Source organism: Oncorhynchus gorbuscha, linkage group LG13, assembly GCF_021184085.1.
Source record: "Oncorhynchus gorbuscha isolate QuinsamMale2020 ecotype Even-year linkage group LG13, OgorEven_v1.0, whole genome shotgun sequence".
NCBI lineage: Eukaryota > Metazoa > Chordata > Actinopteri > Salmoniformes > Salmonidae > Oncorhynchus > Oncorhynchus gorbuscha.
This window is the reverse complement of record NC_060185.1, coordinates 100924015-100930829: the sequence shown is the minus strand read 5'-3', so window position 1 is coordinate 100930829 and position 6815 is coordinate 100924015.

Genomic DNA, 6815 nt, shown 5'->3' with positions numbered 1-6815 from the left:
TTGAAGCACCTTTGGCAGCGATTACAGCCTCAAGTCTTGTGTATGATGCTAAAAGCTTGGCACACGTGTATTTACGGGAGTTTCTCCCATTCTTCTCTGCAGATCCTCTCAAGCTCTGTCAGGATGGATGGGGAGCGTCGCTGCAGAGCTATTTTCAGGTCTCTCCAGAGATGTTCGGTTGAGTTCAAGTCCGGGCTCTGGCTGGGACACTCAAGGACATTCAGAGACTTGTCCTTAAGCCACTCCTACATTGTCTTGACTGTGTGCTTAGGGTCAATGTCCTGTTTGAGGTCTTCAGTGCTCTGGAGCAGGTTTTCATCAAGGATCTCTCTGTACTTTGCTGTGTTCATCTTTCCCTCAATCCTGACTAGTCTCCCAGTCCCTGCCGCTGAAAAACATCCCCTCAACATGATGCTGCCACCATCAGCCTTCACCATAGAGATGGTGCCAAACTTCCTTCAGACGGGACACTTGGCATTCAGGCCACAGAGTTCAATCTTGATGGTACCCAGAGCAAATAATCATGTTTCCCTTGGTCTGAGAGTCTTTTAGTTGCCTTTTGGCAGACTCCAAGCGGGCTGTCATGGTCTACACGGACAAGTTCTGGCCTGGTTTAGATCTTATCTGTAGGAAAGATATCAGTTTGTCTCTGTGAATGGTTTGTCCTCTGACAAATCAACTGTAAATTTCGGTGTTCCTCAAGGTTCCGTTTTAGGACCACTATTGTTTTCACTATATATTTTACCTCTTGGGGATGTCATTCAGAAACATAATGTTAACTTTCACTGCTATGCGGACGATACACAGCTGTACATTTCAATGAAACATGGTGAAGCCCCAATATTGCCCTCCCGGGAAGCCTGTATTTCAGACATAATGAAGTGGATGGTGGCAAATGTTTTACTTTTTTTACTTTACCCGGGAGGCTCCCTGATATCTCTTTTGACGAACATATCAAGATTGTTGCAAGGACAGCTTTTTTTCCATCGACATTACATTGAAAAAATCTGAAACTTTCTGTCCAAAAATGACGCAGAAAAATGTATCCATCCTTTTGTTACTTCTAGGTTAGACAACTGCAATGCTCTACTCTCTGGCTACTCAGATAAAGCACTAAATACAATTCAGTTAGTGCTAAATACGGCTGCTTGGATCTTGACGAGAACCTTGACTTTGGTCCTACCTACACGTACATACCTACAGGTGCTCTTCCATGCCGTCCCTAGGAGGGGTGCGTCACTTGAGTGGGTTGAGTTTTTGTCATGATCTTCCTGTCCGGGTTGGCACCCCCCTTCGTGGGCTACACTCGGCCTTGTCTCAGGGTAGTAAGTTGTTGGTTGAAAATATCCCTCTGGTGGTGTGGGGGCTGTGCTTTGGCAAAGTAGGTGGGGTTATATCATGCCTTGTTGGCCCTGTCCGGGGATATCATCGGATGGGCCACAGTGTCTCCTGACCCCTCCTGTCTCAGCCTCCACTATATAATATTATTACCCCTGTCCCTGTCTGTTGTACTGTATAATATAATATTATTAGTCTGTTGTACTGTATAATATAATATTATTACCCTGTCCCTGTCTGTTGTACTACCCTGTCTGTTGTACTGTATAATATAATATTATTACCTCTGTCTGTTGTACTGTATAATATAATTATTACCCCTTGTACTGTATAATATAATATTATTACCCTGTCCCTGTCTGTTGTACTGTATAATATAATATTATTACCTCTGTCCCTGTCTGTTGTACTGTATAATATAATATTATTATGTATAATATAATATTATTACCCTGTCCCTGCTCAGTAGTTTATGTGTCGGGTGGCTAGGGTCAGTCTGTTAATTAAGTTTGGTGTATTTCTCCTGTCTCAACCAGTGTCTTGAGAGAATTTAAGTATGCTCCCTCTAATTCTCTAATTCTCTCTCTTTCTCTCTTTCTCTGTCTCTGTCTCTTTCTCTCTCTCTTTCTCTTCTCTCGGAGGACCTGAGCCCTAGGACCATGCCTCAGGACTACCTGGTCTGATGACTCCTTGCTGTCCCCAGTCCACCTGGCTGTGCTGCTGCTCCAACTGTTCTGCCTGCGGATATGTACTGTATAATATAATATTATTACCTCTGTCCCTGTCTGTTGTACTGTATAATATAATATTATTACCCCTGTCCCTGTCTGTTGTACTGTATAATATAATATTATTACCCCTGTCCCTGTCTGTTGTACTGTATAATATAATATTATTACCCCTGTCCCTGTCTGTTGTACTGTATAATATAATATCATTACCCCTGTCCCTGTCTGTTGTACTGTATAATATAATATCATTACCCCTGTCTGTTGTACTGTATAATATAATATTATTACCTCTGTCCCTGTCTGTTGTACTGTATAATATAATATTATTACCCCTGTCCCTGTCTGTTGTACTGTATAATATAATATTATTACCCCTGTCTGTTGTACTGTATAATATAATATTATTACCTCTGTCTGTTGTACTGTATAATATAATATTATTACCCCTGTCCCTGTCTGTTGTACTGTATAATATAATATTATTACCCCTGTCCCTGTCTGTTGTACTGTATAATATAATATTATTACCCCTGTCCCTGTCTGTTGTACTGTATAATATAATATTATTACCCCTGTCCCTGTCTGTTGTACTGTATAATATAATATTATTACCTCTGTCCCTGTCTGTTGTACTGTATAATATAATATTATTACCCCCCTGTCCCTGTCTGTTGTACTGTATAATATAATATTATTACCCCTGTCCCTGTCTGTTGTACTGTATAATATAATATTATTACCCCTGTCCCTGTCTGTTGTACTGTATAATATAATATTATTACCCCTGTCCCTGTCTGTTGTACTGTATAATATAATATTATTACCCCTGTCCCTGTCTGTTGTACTGTATAATATAATATTATTCCCTGTCTGTTGTACTGTATAATATAATATTATTACCCCTGTCCCTGTCTGTTGTACTGTATAATATAATATTATTACCTCCCTGTCTGTTGTACTGTATAATATAATATTATTACTGTCCCTGTCTGTTGTACTGTATAATATAATATTATTACCCCTGTCCCTGTCTGTTGTACTGTATAATATAATATTATTACCCCTGTCTGTTGTACTGTATAATATAATATTATTACCCCTGTCCCTGTCTGTTGTACTGTATAATATAATATTATTACCCTGTCCCTGTCTGTTGTACTGTATAATATAATATTATTACCCCTGTCCCTGTCTGTTGTACTGTATAATATAATATTATTACCCTGTCCCTGTCTGTTGTACTGTATAATATAATATTATTACCCCTGTCCCTGTCTGTTGTACTGTATAATATAATATTATTACCTCTGTCCCTGTCTGTTGTACTGTATAATATAATATTATTACCCCTGTCCCTGTCTGTTGTACTGTATAATATAATATTATTACCCCTGTCCCTGTCTGTTGTACTGTATAATATAATATTATTACCCCTGTCCCTGTCTGTTGTACTGTATAATATAATATTATTACCCCTGTCCCTGTCTGTTGTACTGTATAATATAATATTATTACCCCTGTCCCTGTCTGTTGTACTGTATAATATAATATTATTACCCCTGTCCCTGTCTGTTGTACTGTATAATATAATATTATTACCCCTGTCCCTGTCTGTTGTACTGTATAATATAATATTATTACCCCTGTCTGTTGTACTGTATAATATAATATCATTACCCCTGTCCCTGTCTGTTGTACTGTATAATATAATATCATTACCCCTGTCCCTGTCTGTTGTACTGTATAATATAATATTATTACCCCTGTCCCTGTCTGTTGTACTGTATAATATAATATTATTACCCCTGTCCCTGTCTGTTGTACTGTATAATATAATATCATTACCCCTGTCCCTGTCTGTTGTACTGTATAATATAATATTATTACCTCTGTCCCTGTCTGTTGTACTGTATAATATAATATTATTACCCCTGTCCCTGTCTGTTGTACTGTATAATATAATATTATTACCCCTGTCCCTGTCTGTTGTACTGTATAATATAATATCATTACCCCTGTCCCTGTCTGTTGTACTGTATAATATAATATTATTACCCCTGTCCCTGTCTGTTGTACTGTATAATATAATATTATTACCCCTGTCCCTGTCTGTTGTACTGTATAATATAATATCATTACCCCTGTCTGTTGTACTGTATAATATAATATCATTACCCCTGTCCCTGTCTGTTGTACTGTATAATATAATATCATTACCCCTGTCCCTGTCTGTTGTACTGTATAATATAATATTATTACCCCTGTCCCTGTCTGTTGTACTGTATAATATAATATTATTACCCCTGTCCCTGTCTGTTGTACTGTATAATATAATATCATTACCCCTGTCCCTGTCTGTTGTACTGTATAATATAATATTATTACCCCTGTCCCTGTCTGTTGTACTGTATAATATAATATTATTACCTCTGTCCCTGTCTGTTGTACTGTATAATATAATATTATTACCTCTGTCCCTGTCCCTGTCTGTTGTACTGTATAATATAATATCATTACCCCTGTCTGTTGTACTGTATAATATAATATTATTACCCCTGTCTGTTGTACTGTATAATATAATATTATTACCTCTGTCTGTTGTACTGTATAATATAATATTATTACCCCTGTCCCTGTCTGTTGTACTGTATAATATAATATTATTACCTCTGTCTGTTGTACTGTATAATATAATATTATTACCCCTGTCCCTGTCTGTTGTACTGTATAATATAATATTATTACCTCTGTCTGTTGTACTGTATAATATAATATTATTACCCCTGTCCCTGTCTGTTGTACTGTATAATATAATATTATTACCTCTGTCTGTTGTACTGTATAATATAATATTATTACCCCTGTCCCTGTCTGTTGTACTGTATAATATAATATTATTACCCCTGTCTGTTGTACTGTATAATATAATATTATTACCCCTGTCCCTGTCTGTTGTACTGTATAATATAATATTATTACCTCTGTCCCTGTCTGTTGTACTGTATAATATAATATTATTACCCCTGTCCCTGTCTGTTGTACTGTATAATATAATATCATTACCCCTGTCCCTGTCTGTTGTACTGTATAATATAATATTATTACCCCTGTCCCTGTCTGTTGTACTGTATAATATAATATTATTACCCCTGTCCCTGTCTGTTGTACTGTATAATATAATATCATTACCCCTGTCCCTGTCTGTTGTACTGTATAATATAATATTATTACCTCTGTCCCTGTCTGTTGTACTGTATAATATAATATTATTACCTCTGTCCCTGTCTGTTGTACTGTATAATATAATATTATTACCTCTGTCTGTTGTACTGTATAATATAATATTATTACCCCTGTCCCTGTCTGTTGTACTGTATAATATAATATCATTACCCTGTCCCTGTCTGTTGTACTGTATAATATAATATTATTACCTCTGTCCCTGTCTGTTGTACTGTATAATATAATATTATTACCCTGTCCCTGTCTGTTGTACTGTATAATATAATATTATTACCCCTGTCCCTGTCTGTTGTACTGTATAATATAATATTATTACCCCTGTCCCTGTCTGTTGTACTGTATAATATAATATCATTACCCCTGTCCCTGTCTGTTGTACTGTATAATATAATATTATTACCCCTGTCCCTGTCTGTTGTACTGTATAATATAATATATTATTACCCCTGTCCCTGTCTGTTGTACTGTATAATATAATATCATTACCCTGTCCCTGTCTGTTGTACTGTATAATATAATATTATTACCTCTGTCCCTGTCTGTTGTACTGTATAATATAATATTATTACCCCTGTCCCTGTATAATATAATATTATGTCCCTGTCTGTTGTACTGTATAAATATAATATTATTACCTCTGTCCCTGTCTGTTGTACTGTATAATATAATATTATTACCCTGTCCCTGTCTGTTGTACTGTATAATATAATATCATTACCCTGTCCCTGTCTGTTGTACTGTATAATATAATATTATTACCTCTGTCCCTGTCTGTTGTACTGTATAATATAATATTATTACCCCTGTCCCTGTCTGTTGTACTGTATAATATAATATTATTACCCCTGTCCCTGTCTGTTGTACTGTATAATATAATATTATTACCCCTGTCCCTGTCTGTTGTACTGTATAATATAATATCATTACCCCTGTCCCTGTCTGTTGTACTGTATAATATAATATTATTACCTCTGTCTGTTGTACTGTATAATATAATATTATTACCCCTGTCCCTGTCTGTTGTACTGTATAATATAATATTATTACCCCTGTCCCTGTCCCTGTCTGTTGTACTGTATAATATAATATTATTACCTCTGTCCCTGTCTGTTGTACTGTATAATATAATATTATTACCCTGTCCCTGTCTGTTGTACTGTATAATATAATATCATTACCTGTCCCTGTCTGTTGTACTGTATAATATAATATTATTACCTCTGTCCCTGTCTGTTGTACTGTATAATATAATATTATTACCCTGTCCCTGTCTGTTGTACTGTATAATATAATATTATTACCTCTGTCCCTGTCTGTTGTACTGTATAATATAATATCATTACCCCTGTCTGTTGTACTGTATAATATAATATTATTACCTCTGTCCCTGTCTGTTGTACTGTATAATATAATATTATTACCTCTGTCCCTGTCTGTTGTACTGTATAATATAATATTATTACCTCTGTCCCTGTCTGTTGTACTGTATAATATAATATTATT